This window comes from Psammomys obesus, unplaced genomic scaffold (assembly GCF_907164565.1).
Source record: "Psammomys obesus unplaced genomic scaffold, mPsaObe1.curated_primary_1811, whole genome shotgun sequence".
In the NCBI taxonomy this organism is placed as follows: Eukaryota; Metazoa; Chordata; class Mammalia; order Rodentia; family Muridae; genus Psammomys; species Psammomys obesus.
The window spans coordinates 15,709,962-15,722,892 of NW_026596073.1; positions in this window are offsets into that span (position 1 = coordinate 15,709,962).

Here is a 12,931-nt window from a genome sequence, read left to right on the forward strand (position 1 = left end):
GTGATCTGAACAAAAATGGCTCCCATAGGTCCATAGGGAGTGGCACTATTAGAAGGTATGGCACTGTTGGAGTAGGTGTGGCCTTGTTGGAGGAAGTATCTCACTGAGGGTTGTGCTTTGAGGTTTTAGAAGCTCAAGCCAGGCCTAAGAACTCATTGTCTCCTCCTCCTCCTGCTGCTTGCAGATACAGATGTAGGACACTCAGCTATCCCACCACCCCAAGAACCACGTCTTCCTGTGTGCTTCCTGCCGCGATAATAATAGACTAAACCTCTGAACAGTAAGCTAGTCACAATTAAATATTTTCCTTCTTTCCATGGTCATGGTATCTCTTTACAACAACAAAGCCCTAATGAAAACAGAAGTTGTTACTAAGGATTGGCATATTGCTGTGATAGGCCTGACCAAACTTTTGTTTGGAAGACTGTGAACTTTGGGTCTTAGGCAAGAGCTGAATGCCTTAGATGGGACTTAGTAGGTCTTCCTGGTAGGAATGTAGAAGACAGTAGTGCTAGGGTGATTTGAACTGTGGGATCATGACTCGAGGAGTGTTTTGAGGCCGAGAGACAGTTCTTGTAATATTTTGGCAAAGAATGTGACTGCTACTTGAGGTCTAAATTTAAGAGTTTTGAATTAATTGCATTGGCAGAGGAAATCTCAAGGCAGCCTAGTATTGACTCTGTTATGTGGTTATTCATTTTCAGTCTTATGCTGATCTATTATGGAAAGGAGCAAACTGACCAAGGTAAAAATAGAAAGTGTACAGTTTGCAGAAAAAAGGGGCACCAGGAAGAGGAATGAAGCTAAATACTGTATTCAAGGATATAAACAGATTAAAGAAAAACCTGATGTTAAATGGAATAAAGACAGGGGTGACCTCAAGGCAAGATTCCACCCAGTTAGGCTTCCAACTTATGAAAAGAAATTTTAAAAAATTCAGGCCAGGTTGTGGTGGCACATGCTGGAAAAGTCAGAAAAGTTCCTAGTCTCTTTATTGACTGTGTTTATAGATTAAAACGCTTTGTTTTGATAGTAGAAGAGTTTTGATTCAGAGTCATTCTTAGGCCTCTAAACCTAACAGGAGTGGAACCTACATCCTAGTCTTTAATGATAATTTAGAAATGCAAGTTGATAGTACCTTATAATTGATCAAATCCTTTAATGTGTCCAGAAATGTATTTGTAATCATGCTAAGAACTAATGTAATTAATTATAACATTAAGATTTACTTAATCTCATGAGTTTGAGGCCAGCCTGTTCTCCAGAGTGAGGTCTAGGATGGCAGAATTTAGGCAATGAAGGAAACTAATGAAATACTCAAGCCAGGGGCTCACTGTCTCTTCCTGCTGCCTGCAGATACAGAGGTAGAACTCTCAGCACCATGTCTGCCTGCATTGCTGCCCTGCTTTCCACCATTATGATAATGGACTAAACCTCTGGACAGTAAGCCAGCCCCAGTTAAATGTTCTTGTCATAGAGGTCTTTGACTTACTTGGTTAGAGTTACACCAAGACACTTTATATTATTTGTGCCTACTGTGAAGGTTGTTGTTTCCCTAGTTTCTTTCTCAGCCCATTTGCTGTAGGCATAGAGAAGGGCTACTGAGTTTTTTTAGTTAATTTTGCATCCAGACACTTTGCTGAAGGTGTTTATCAGCTATAGGAATTCTCTGGTAGAATTTTTGGGGTCACTTAGGTATATAATCATATCTTCTGCAAATAGTGATACTGTGACTTCTTCTTTTCCAATATTTATCCCTTTGATCTCCTTTACTTGTCTTACAGTTTCAGCAACATACTTTATATTATTTGCAGCTGTTCTGAAAGCTGTTGTTTCATTGTCAGCCCATTTATCACTTGTATAAAGGAGGGATACTGATTTGTTTTTAAGTTGATTTTTGTATCCAGCCACTTTGCTGATAGTGTTTATCAGCTGTAGGAGTTCCCTGGTAGAATTTTTGGTTCACTTATATATACTACCATATCATCCATGAATAGTAATACTTTGACTTCTTCCTTTTCCATATGTATTCCCTTGATCTCCTTCAGTTGTCTTATTGCTCTAGCTAGGACTTCAAGTACTATATTGAAGATATACACAGAAAGTGGGGAACATTGTCTTGTCCCATCCCTGATTTCAGTGGAATTGCTTTAAGTTTCTCTCTGTTCTTTGATGTTGGCTATAGGCTTACTGTATATTGCCTTTATTATGTTTAGATAAGTGTCTTGTACCTCTGATCTCTCCAAGACTTTTATCATGAAGGGGCTTTGGATTTTGTCAAATGTTATTTTTTTAATCTAATGAGATGATCACGTGTTGCTTTTTTGTTGTTGTTTGTTTGTTCATATGGTAGATTACATTGATTTTTGTATATTAAACCATCTCTGCATCCCTTCTGGTTTTGAGGGGTTCTGGTAGAAATTCAAGTGTAATTCTCTTAGGTCTGCTTTTATGTGTGACTTGGCTTTTTTCCCTTGCAGCTTTTAATATTCTTTTTTTGTTTTATATATTTAGTGTACAGGATTTTCTTTTCTGGCCCAACCTATTTGTTGTTCTGTGAGCTTCTTGTATGTTTATAGGCATCTCTTTCTTTAGGTTGGGAAATTCTTTTTTCTATGATTTTGTTGAAATATTTTCTGGACCTTGGAGCTGGGAGTCTTCTCTGTCTTCTCTTCCTATTATTCTTCAGGCTGGTCTTTTTTATAGTGTCTCAGATTTCTTGGATGTTTTGTGTCAGGGACTTTTTAGCTTTAGTGCTTTTGTTTTTTGACTGACATTGATTTCTTCAATCATATGGTCTACAGCTGGGATTCTCTCTTCTATCTCTTGTATTCTGTTGGTGATGCTTGTGTTTGTAATTTTTGTTCTTTTCCATAGGTTTTTCATCTCCAGGATTACCTTAGATTGTGTTTTCTTTATTTTATTTATTCTTTATTTTGTGTTTCCACTTTTAGGTCTTGAACAGGCTTATGCATTTCCTTCTCCTGCTTAATTTTATTTTCCTATATTTCTTTAAGAGATTTATTGAATTCCATCACCTGTTTGATGGTATTTTTCTGCATTTCTTTAAGGGATTTATTTTTTTAAGGCCTCTAACATTTTTATAACCTCAGATTTAAGATTCTTTTTTTGTGCTTCAGGCATGATAGTATCATTAGGGCTTCTGGGGTAGGAGAGCTGGGTTCCAATGGTGTCATATGTCCTTGGGTTTTGTTGCTTGAGTTCTTACTCTGACCTCTGGCCATCTGGTTGTCTCTTGTATTAGCAGGCCTGGTGGTCTCTGATGGTAGTAGATCTCTGGGGTTGTAGGTAGAGCTGGTGGTCTCAGATGGCAGCAGTCCTCTGGTTTTCCTGGGTGGCAGTAGGCCTTCGGGTCTACGGGGAGAGCTGGTAAGCTCTGATATTTGCCAGTTGCTGGGACTGCAGGTGGAGATGAGTAATCCTAAATGGCTGCTTGTCTATGATGTTCAATGGTGGATGCTGTTCTCTGTTGTTCCCTGATTGCTGTCTGGAGGTGGGGTTTGAGAAGCAAAAGGCTCTGGGCAGACTTCCCCACTGCTGGTGGGCTTTGGCAGGCCAAGAGTTGGGGGAGGATTCTCACCTGCTGCTCCATGATGGGTGCTGGTCTCTGGGGTTGCAAGTGGGGGTGACCTATATGTTTAATTGTTAATTGCTGAACTAGCAGTGAGACAAATGCTAACAGATTTTGGTATTGCCATTGCTACTGAGAAATATCCTGTGTAAAAATTATTCCCCAGGTATCTCTGATTGGTTTATGGAGAAGCTGAAGAGTCTCTGACTAGACAGAGGAGACAGTAGGTGGGACCTCCATTCTCAGTCTTGGGGTCCCAGAGAGAGAGAGAGAATGAGAGAGAGAGAGAGAGAGAGAGAGAGAGAGAGAGAGAGAAGGCAGGAGATGAAGAAAGGCACTGGCCATGAGGAGCAACTGTCCATGAGGAGTTGTCATGAGGATAAAGACGAAGAGGAGAGGCTGGGGTAAGACAAGATGGTAAGTAGTGGGGCACATAACTGGGAAGTAGCCAGGATGGCTTATAGATGGATTATAATATGTGCTCAGCTGTAGTGCTCTAAGATTTATTAATAAATGTAATACTGTGACTAGAAAACTTTATGTTTTAAATTCATGTTTCAAAGTATGAGTTTTAGGGAAAAGTAGTGCTATTTAAAATGATCCCTTTTGCAGGCAATCACTGGTCAGGTTCAAGACCATATTGCAAACTTCTCTGCCTTCTCTGGCCTGTTCTGGAACATTCTGTGAAGGATGTCTGCTCCCACTAGAGACTAACCAAAGAAAATCTGATTCCTATGGCTAGCTCCAGATTCCTAGTTAGGTATAAACACCAGTAGTCTTCAGAGACCCAAAGAGTCTTAGATAGAAGGTTCTAAGGGATTAAACAGTCTTTTCTGAGGTCATGGTTTACATGGAAAATTGTAGCAAAGAATGTCATTACCACACCCCACACCCCCAATGGGCAGTGTTTTTTATGCATTTACTTTCTGCTAGAGGCAAAAGACATGCTCATTGCAGCAGTACTAGTCTTAGTGTTGATCTCCTCCAGTGATGGGCTAAGGGATGGAGAAAGATGGATGCTATGAGTCCTAATGTTTCCTGGGGACCACACATACCTTCATTCCCTTGTCATAATTTCATGAGGTGCATAAGCATCGCAATCCCTGGTTTGGAGAAAGGGAAACTAGTTGGAGCACCATGAAGCAGCTTGTGCAAATGTACATCACATCAGCCCTGCTGTCTTTTGTGAGCTGTAGGGGCAGAAATGAAGAGTTCGTGAGCATTTTTGCACTAATTCTGTCTGGGATTGTTTTTCTAAAAACCTTCCCTTTCCTGGTAATTCCAGGACTGAAGTTGTTTTATTTATTTGTGGTGTGTGCATGTGTGTGAGAGTGTGTGTGTGCTTGTACAGATGCACTTGTGTATGCCTGTGTGTGGAGGACAGAGGAGAACCATGACTGTGATTTCTCAGGTACCATCTGCTTTCCATGTTGCGAGAGCGCATCTCTCACTGATTTGATTCAGTTACACTAACTGGCCAACACACCCCAAGGATCTGCTGATTCCTTATCCTCAGCACCGCAAGCTTTTATTCGATGTGGAGTCTGCGTATTTGAACTCAGTACCTAGCGCTTTGAAGGAAAGAATTTTACTGACTTAGCTGTCTCTCCAGCCCTCAACCACTGTTCTTACTAAAGATTTTTTTTCTCCTATCTCTAGTTTGGCCTAGCTATTCCTCTCTTTGTGAAGAGCTTTGACAATAAGTGCAGATTCTGACTCCCAGTGTCGGCAGAGGGTCTTGGAGGTATCATGCAGCAAGCGTCCTTTGGAAGGACAAGCACGAGGCATCCATTGTCCATTTCTTCCTTGGACCATTTCGGGACTCTCAGCTCACGCCACTGCTATCAGACAACAGTGTTATTGAGCATGACAAGTGTGAACTGAACTTTGGAAGAAGCAGCAAATATTGTTTGGGGTCTGATGTGAAGAGAAACAGAAGAAAAACTGCTACAAACTGGGACTTTTAGGAATTCTGGCCCAGCTCTAGATCCTGGGTGATTAATGAGGCTGCGCTCAGAACATAGTTAAATTTCTTAAAAGGAAGTTTATTATGTATGTCTCAAATCTTTCTTTTTTTCTCTGTTTGGTTATTGTGCTCCTACTGGAAACACCAGAGATTCTAAGCTAAAGTTCTAGCTTTGAATCTCCTATAATTACTTGAGAGACCTTGTTTTAACCCCACTAAGCCTGCACTTCTATACCCTTGAAATGAATACGGTAAGACTGACCTTATAGGGCAATTTAAAGAACTAAATGCACAAAAATGCATAGACATGTCCTGCAAGCCATAAAAAGCACACGAGCAGTGGATCTTTTATGTTTACACATCATGCTCCCAGAGCATTATACTAGGGGCTGTTAAAGCGCACTGCAGGGACCCCAGAAAAAATAGTTTCGGGACTTTCAAAAAAAAAACCCTTACATTTTTAATATTTATATTTTTAGTTTTTAAGATTTATTTTCAGTGCATGGGAATGAGTTTTTGCTTGCATTTTCCCCTCTGTGAGCACCAGATGCATGTCTAATGCAAGTGGAGGCCAGGAAAGGGCATTCTCTCTGCTGGAACTGGAGTTACAGGTAGTCGTGAGTCACTGTGGTTGCTGGGAACTGAAATTGTGGACTCTGTAAGGAGATAAAGTGTTCTTAACCACTGAGCCACCTTTCCATAAAAAAAGAGTCATTTAATTTTAATTTGGTGCGTGTGTGTGTGTGTGTGTGTGTGTGTGTGCACGCGCGTGTGTGTATCAGTATATGCCTATGTGCCCATGGAGGCCAGAAGAGTGCCTTTGAACTCCTGTAGCTAGAGTTATATGTGGTTGTGAGCCATTCAGTGTAGATGCTGGGACTCAAACTTGGGTCCACTGTGAAAGCAGCAGGTGCTTTTAGTAACTGAACCAATCTTCAGCCCCTGTATTTTGGGTCTCTCTCTCTCTCTTTGTGCATGTTTGTATAAACTATCTTTTTCCAAGATAGTCGTGCTATAATCTTAACATGTCCTCTCCAATTCACGTGTGGGGAACTTAGTTCCTCTTACAACGGAGTTAGAAAGCAGCCTCTTGGGAACCGTTTAGGTAATTAGCCTGTTGAGAGAGCTGGTGTCATTAGCTGTGACTTTGTACTAGTTTTTTTTTTTTTTTTATCCTGGAGGCAGGAAGAGGACTCATGAAATTCATAAGACTTGGGAAGTTCAGAAAGTTATAAGATTTTTGAATCCTCCCCAAGGTTTAGCACCAGTGCAACTGCTAGGGAACAGGAGACTTTTCAGTAAGGCTACCTGAAGGAAGGGCAGGATCTCGAGGGACACAGCTATGAAGAGTCATACCCCATCCTGAAGTGGGCTGTTTCAGTGGTATAGTTTCCCATAAGCCACCTATGATCTGGTAAGTGACTATAGTGCTCCTGTCAGTAACCTCAGTATACTTTATTGGTTTGCCAAAGTAGATGTGTGTAATAGATTTTTAGGTCTGTCATTGTCCTATCTGAGGTAAATAGGCATTTGATCATATGGCTCCAGGAAATGTTACATTATAAAATGGGTTTGCACTTTGGAAGTGAATCTGGCACTTTCTCAGAAAACTAGGACTAGTGCTACCTCAAGATATAGCTATACCACTCTTGGGCATATATCTGAAATATGCTCAACTATACAACAAGGACATTTGCTCAACCATTTTTATAACAGCTTTATTTGTAGTAGCCAGAAGCTGGAAACAACCCAGATGTCTCTCAATGGAGGAATGGATACAGAAATTGTGGTACATTTACACAATGGAATACTACTCAGCAATTAAAAACAAGGAAATTAGAAATTTGCAGGCAAGTGGTGGGAACTAGAAAATATCATCCTGAGTGAGGTAACCCAGAAGCAGAAAGACACACATGGTATATACTCACTTATAAGTGGATATTAGACATATAATATATGATAAACATACTAAAATCTATACTCCTAAAGAAGCTAAACAACAAGGAAGACCCTAGGAAGATTCTCAGAATGACAATGCGATAGACATCGGAATCAGGAGAAGACAGGGAACAGGACAAGAGCTTACCACAGATGGCTTCCGCAAGACTTTACTGATCAAGGTAACAAAGCAGAGGCTGAGACTCATAGCTAAACTTTGGGCAGAGTTCAGGGAATCTTTTTAAAGAAGGGGGAGATAGAAAGACCTGGAGGGTATAGGAGCTCCAAAAGGAGATCAACAGAGCCAAAAACAAAACAAAACAACAACAACAACAACAACAACAACAACAACAACAACAACAAAAAACTGCGCCATGAAGGCCCTGAAAAGAATGATACCCCAAGGTTTGGTTATGAGTCTCAGCATCTGCTTTGATACACTGCTAGGTGGAGTCTTTCAGAGGTCCTCTGTGGTAGACTCCTGTCCTGTTTCTTGTTTTCTCCTCCTTCCAATGTCCATCCCATTTGTCTTTCTAAGTGAGGATTGATCATCTTACCCTGGGTCCTCCTTCTTGTTTAGCTTCTTTAGGTGTACAGATTTTAGTATGTTTATTCCTCTGTTCTTAACTCTTAATGTTCCGTTCTTTCTAACCCACTTTGCTGCCCTACAGTGACGTCCTCAGTTGATGTTAGGGATTGGATCTTGGGATTTTTCAACCTCGAATGTGGTGAGAAATTACCTTTTGTTATTTACAAATTACCCAGTCTCTGGTATTTTTCTTCAGCAGTACAAGCAAAGTCACTTATGTTTGCCAGAAACTTTCAATTGTTAACAATGAAATGTGGATCACAAATTTCTGCCTTATGAAGCTTATGTCATATCTTAAACCTTATTTTGATTTTTTTTTGGTACCAAGTCAAGGTTATGCATGTGTATTTTCTCAAATGAATCACTTCTATATCTTTTTATTCTTTTGTATTTTTCTTTCTTTAGTCTCAGCCTACACCATGACATCTTTCTTCTCTGGATGAACACACACTGGTGCAAAGAACAACAGGCATGAAACAATTCGGTTTGCCCTAGGCTCAGATAAAAAAAAAAAAAAAAAAAAAAATCAAAAGAGTAACCAAAAACAGTCTATTGAGTTTTGGTGTTTCCCACTCCCCCAAAACCTGAGTTTATTCTTGGATCCCTCTTAATAAAACTTGCCAAATTTTCTCATGAAAAATTTTCTAACCTCTCTTATTTTTCCAGGTCCTGTGAATGAAGAACTTTACACCAGGAGGCTGAGTACAATTTATTTTCTGGGTAAAGACATTTCCCCCTCTTTTTAGATATAAATATCTAAATTTAGATATTTATATCTAAAAAGATATATATTTATATCTGTTTCTAAAATTAACCTGGCAAACTCTGAGGTGAAGGACAAAACTTAAGGGCTGAAAAAATAATTTTTGTTTTTATATTAAAAATTCAATACCTGGGTTTGAACTTACTCTGGATGAGTGTGGTGATTTGAAGGAGAATGGTCTCCATAGAATCATATTTTTATATTAAGGTCTTAATCTTTTTAGGTAAATGATACTTGAAATTCCCTGGTTTACTTCGGTGGCACTGAATAAAAAAAGCTCTCTCTGAAAGAGGCTTTTGACAAATAACTGAGTTTAAAAGCCATGGAAAAGGGCCCAGCTCCACGTTTTAATGTTATTTTTACAGAGCACCATGAAACAAAAGCTGTGTGTTCGTTGCTTGCTCTTATTATAATGAGAACCACCTCCCATTGTCACTCAGGCCTGCCGTGAGGTGTTCATCAGTTATCATCTTGTTAAGCAATGACGACCCTAAGTTGAGAGCCAGAAGATCTGACTTTAGAGTGTAGACTCTGAGATCTCATCTGTGAAATACAGACATACGGAACAGGGAGGAGGGACTGAAAGAATGAGCTTCAGCTATGCAGCCTTCTGCTGCAATATTAATGACACTTGACCTCCCTAACTCCTCATTTTTTTTTTTGCCTTTCTAGACATGTATGAAAAACTAGAAATTTTTTTTTTTGTTATTTAAGATCTTTTCATTCTTTGGAGAAAGATAATTATGTAAATTAGAAACAGAAAGCAGTGGTCATTTATTTCTGAGCCCAATTTATTTGGGAAATTTTCTGTTATAGCTAAGTCTGTGGCTAGAGACTCTTCAGTTTCCATTGCGCTTATTATAAAAATTTAATTATTTATTTCAATTATGCATTCAATAAAATTACACTACTCTCAGTGGATATTTCCTTAATGAGGATCGCTGGAATTTCAGAATAAGCCTTTTCATACCGATTATCTTGGTGTTTCCCAGCGTTTGGTGCTGTATATTTTTATGTGCTCTAGAGGGCAGTAGATTGTTAAAAATGGAAGACTGTGTTCCATGATAAGATCTTTAAAATAAAGTCCTTAACTTCCATGAAACTGAAAAAAAGGGGGGTGGGGTGGGGTTGGAATTCAGCTACAGAAAGGAGCTTGTGACAGGATGATAATTCCAAACAGAAAGTCCAGGGGGAATTAGGCAGCGATTGAACCTTTCAGGTGAGCAGGTACTTGAAAAAAATGGAAAAAAAAAAAAAAAAAAAAAAAAAAAGGAAAACCACCTCCAAGTTATATAATGTTAAGAATAACATACAAAAGGAAAGTGGTAGCAAAAATATAAAAGAAAAGGACAAAACAAAATAACATCATGGTGATGTTCCCACTTTAGTGGGAGCAGATGTTCAAGGTTCTGAGAACATCACTCTGTGGATTGTAGAGGTGAGTCCATGATTAGATTGTAAAGAACAGAAGGCAGAGGGGGTGTCTGGCTCTTCATTTGGGGCACTGTGCTTTATGGAAAGAAACCATCTTCTCAGCTCCATTCCACTTGCATTCATCCACTTGCAGTCCGTGGCCCTTCCTCTACAGAAGCAGAGATACTGGGTGGACTCCCAGTGAGCCCCCTTTGCCTTCAGCTAGTTTCCGTTTACCATCCAACTCACTTCTTTACTTTTTGTTGTAACCCAAACTCTGCCTATCCTGATGGTTTCATCTCCTCTCACTTTTGTCATAACTTGCTTAGCTTTTCAACTATCATCTTTCACCTTTCTCCAGGCTTCTGTAGGCTCATTTTCTATACACTTTCTACACACTCCTGCAGGCTCATTCTATTTGAACATTTCTGAGCTCACCTCCCCCTTAAAATGAAAAAAGTAACTTTGCATCTTCATTAAGCACTTACCCAATCTCTCTCCTCTGCTTCCCCATATCTCTAATAAAAAAATATTCCATTGTTTGGAATATTTTGTGTGTTTTGTGTGTTTATTTGAACGTGCTCCAAGAAATTAAATGTTTGATGTTTGGCTGGTGAGATATAATATACTCTAAGGAATCAGGCCAGTACTCACTGTTTGTGGAATACCATCTTTGTATATGTGTCTTTTGAGCTCTTTCAAGCTAAGGTTTAAGTGTGGAATTCACTTTGCTATTACTTACTGTGTTTATGAAAGTCTTTGGAAATGTAGTTGTTGAGCCCAGTGTTAAGCTGACTTGCAAAGAGCGTTATTTGCTTTGGTTCAGTCTATGCTGTTCTGTGTGTGCAATCATGAAGCTGTTCCATTGTGCAGAACCAGACACTGATGATATGCAAAGAAGTTAAGGTAGTAACAGACCAATAAAAACCTATTTAACAATAATCCTGATGTTGAACTTCATGTGATTTTTCATGTTAAAAAATGTGTTCTTCTTTTGATATTTTTCAAACATATAAACCTTTTATAATTTTTGAGAATTTTATACACAAGTACACTGTATTTTTATCATTTACATTCTTTCTTATTCCAGTTCCTTTCTCTCCCTCTCTACTTCCCCTCAGATTCATGACAGAGATAGCTCAGAAGTTAAAAGCATAAAAGCATGTACAGCTCTTGTAGAGGATCCAAGTTTGGTTCCTTATAACCAGGTCAGGCAGCTCACAGTTGTCTGTAGCTCCATTTCCTGGGCAGATGATGGCATATTCGGGACTCTTCAGGTACTTACAATCACGTGCACAACTCCTTCTTGAATACGCACATCATTTTTAAAAATCTTAAAAAGAAAGTAATTGTAATGCTTTATCATATTTGAGATGTTTTCTGATAGTTCAGCTTTTAACATGAGTTTCTATAGGGCTGGAGAAATGGCACAGAGGTTAAGAGTGCTTGTTATTCTTACAGAGAACCTGAGTTCTGTATCCAGTATTCACATCAGGTGCTTCAGAATTGCTGAGAATTCCATCTTCCAAGGATCCAACACCTTTTTCTGTTACCTGTAGGTACCCAGAAATATGTGTGCATACACACACACACACACACACACACACACAAAGTAAAACAAAGTAAATCTTAAAAACAAATAAAATGAGTTATAAGGATATGTTAAAGATCCACTTTATTCAGAAACAAAAGGTGGTGACATCTGATCCCTAAACTCAGAGGGAACCTGGGCACTAGGACTTCCTTTCTCCAGGTTCAAAATGGCATCACTTACATTTGTGTCCTTAGACTGTGTGCAGTCACAGCTTTGTACAAGGCTTTCTGTCTTCAAACTCTGGACGCCCTGGCAACTCTTTCCACACGTGGTGTCATTTTCGTGGCTAAATTCATTGATTCTTGAAAACCAAAGTATTGGAGAAGAGAAACAGAAATGCTCTGGGCCCCCCCCCCCCTGGATGGCCCAGTGGCTTTCACTGTCTATATTAGCACGTCAACAAGTAGCAGGATCTCCCATGAACCTATCGTCAGCCTTTTCATCTGGGTGATCAAGCCCTTGCCATGTGTGTCTTGCCACACCCACGGCTTGCAGCACTTCAAACTCTATTGCTCACATACCATTTCATGTTTCTAGAACCTTCCTAGAATATTATTTACATGATTTGTCACTCTGTTGCCTCCCCCCTTTCTTACCTGCAAAACTCAAGACTATTATGGCAGAGTCTTTCCTGTGTGTACTTCTCTATCTCTCTCGACATGAATTTAAAGCCCTACTCAAGATTTCCTGTATTGTGTAATAATCATTGGTTACACCTCCTGGAACTGTGATCCTCAGGGCAAATGCTATCCCTTCTATTCCAAATCCTTCAAATATATTCCTGGCCCAAAATTTATGATTCCTCATCTTGACATGTCTTTTCTGAGCTCAGATGAAGGACACATTCCGACAAGTAACTGCACCATATTCTGATCCCTTTATAACTGACACTATGGAGAGAGTCTGTTACTTTTAACTAGTTTGCTACTATGTTTCACTTGTACAAGCCACACATTTTTGTGTGTGTGTGTTTCTATTCATTTTTTCAAGCTGAAAATAACAAGGAAGAAAATGTAATATTTATCTAAACTCATCACATGAAAATGCTACTTTTATTATCCTTGACCATTTGTTTT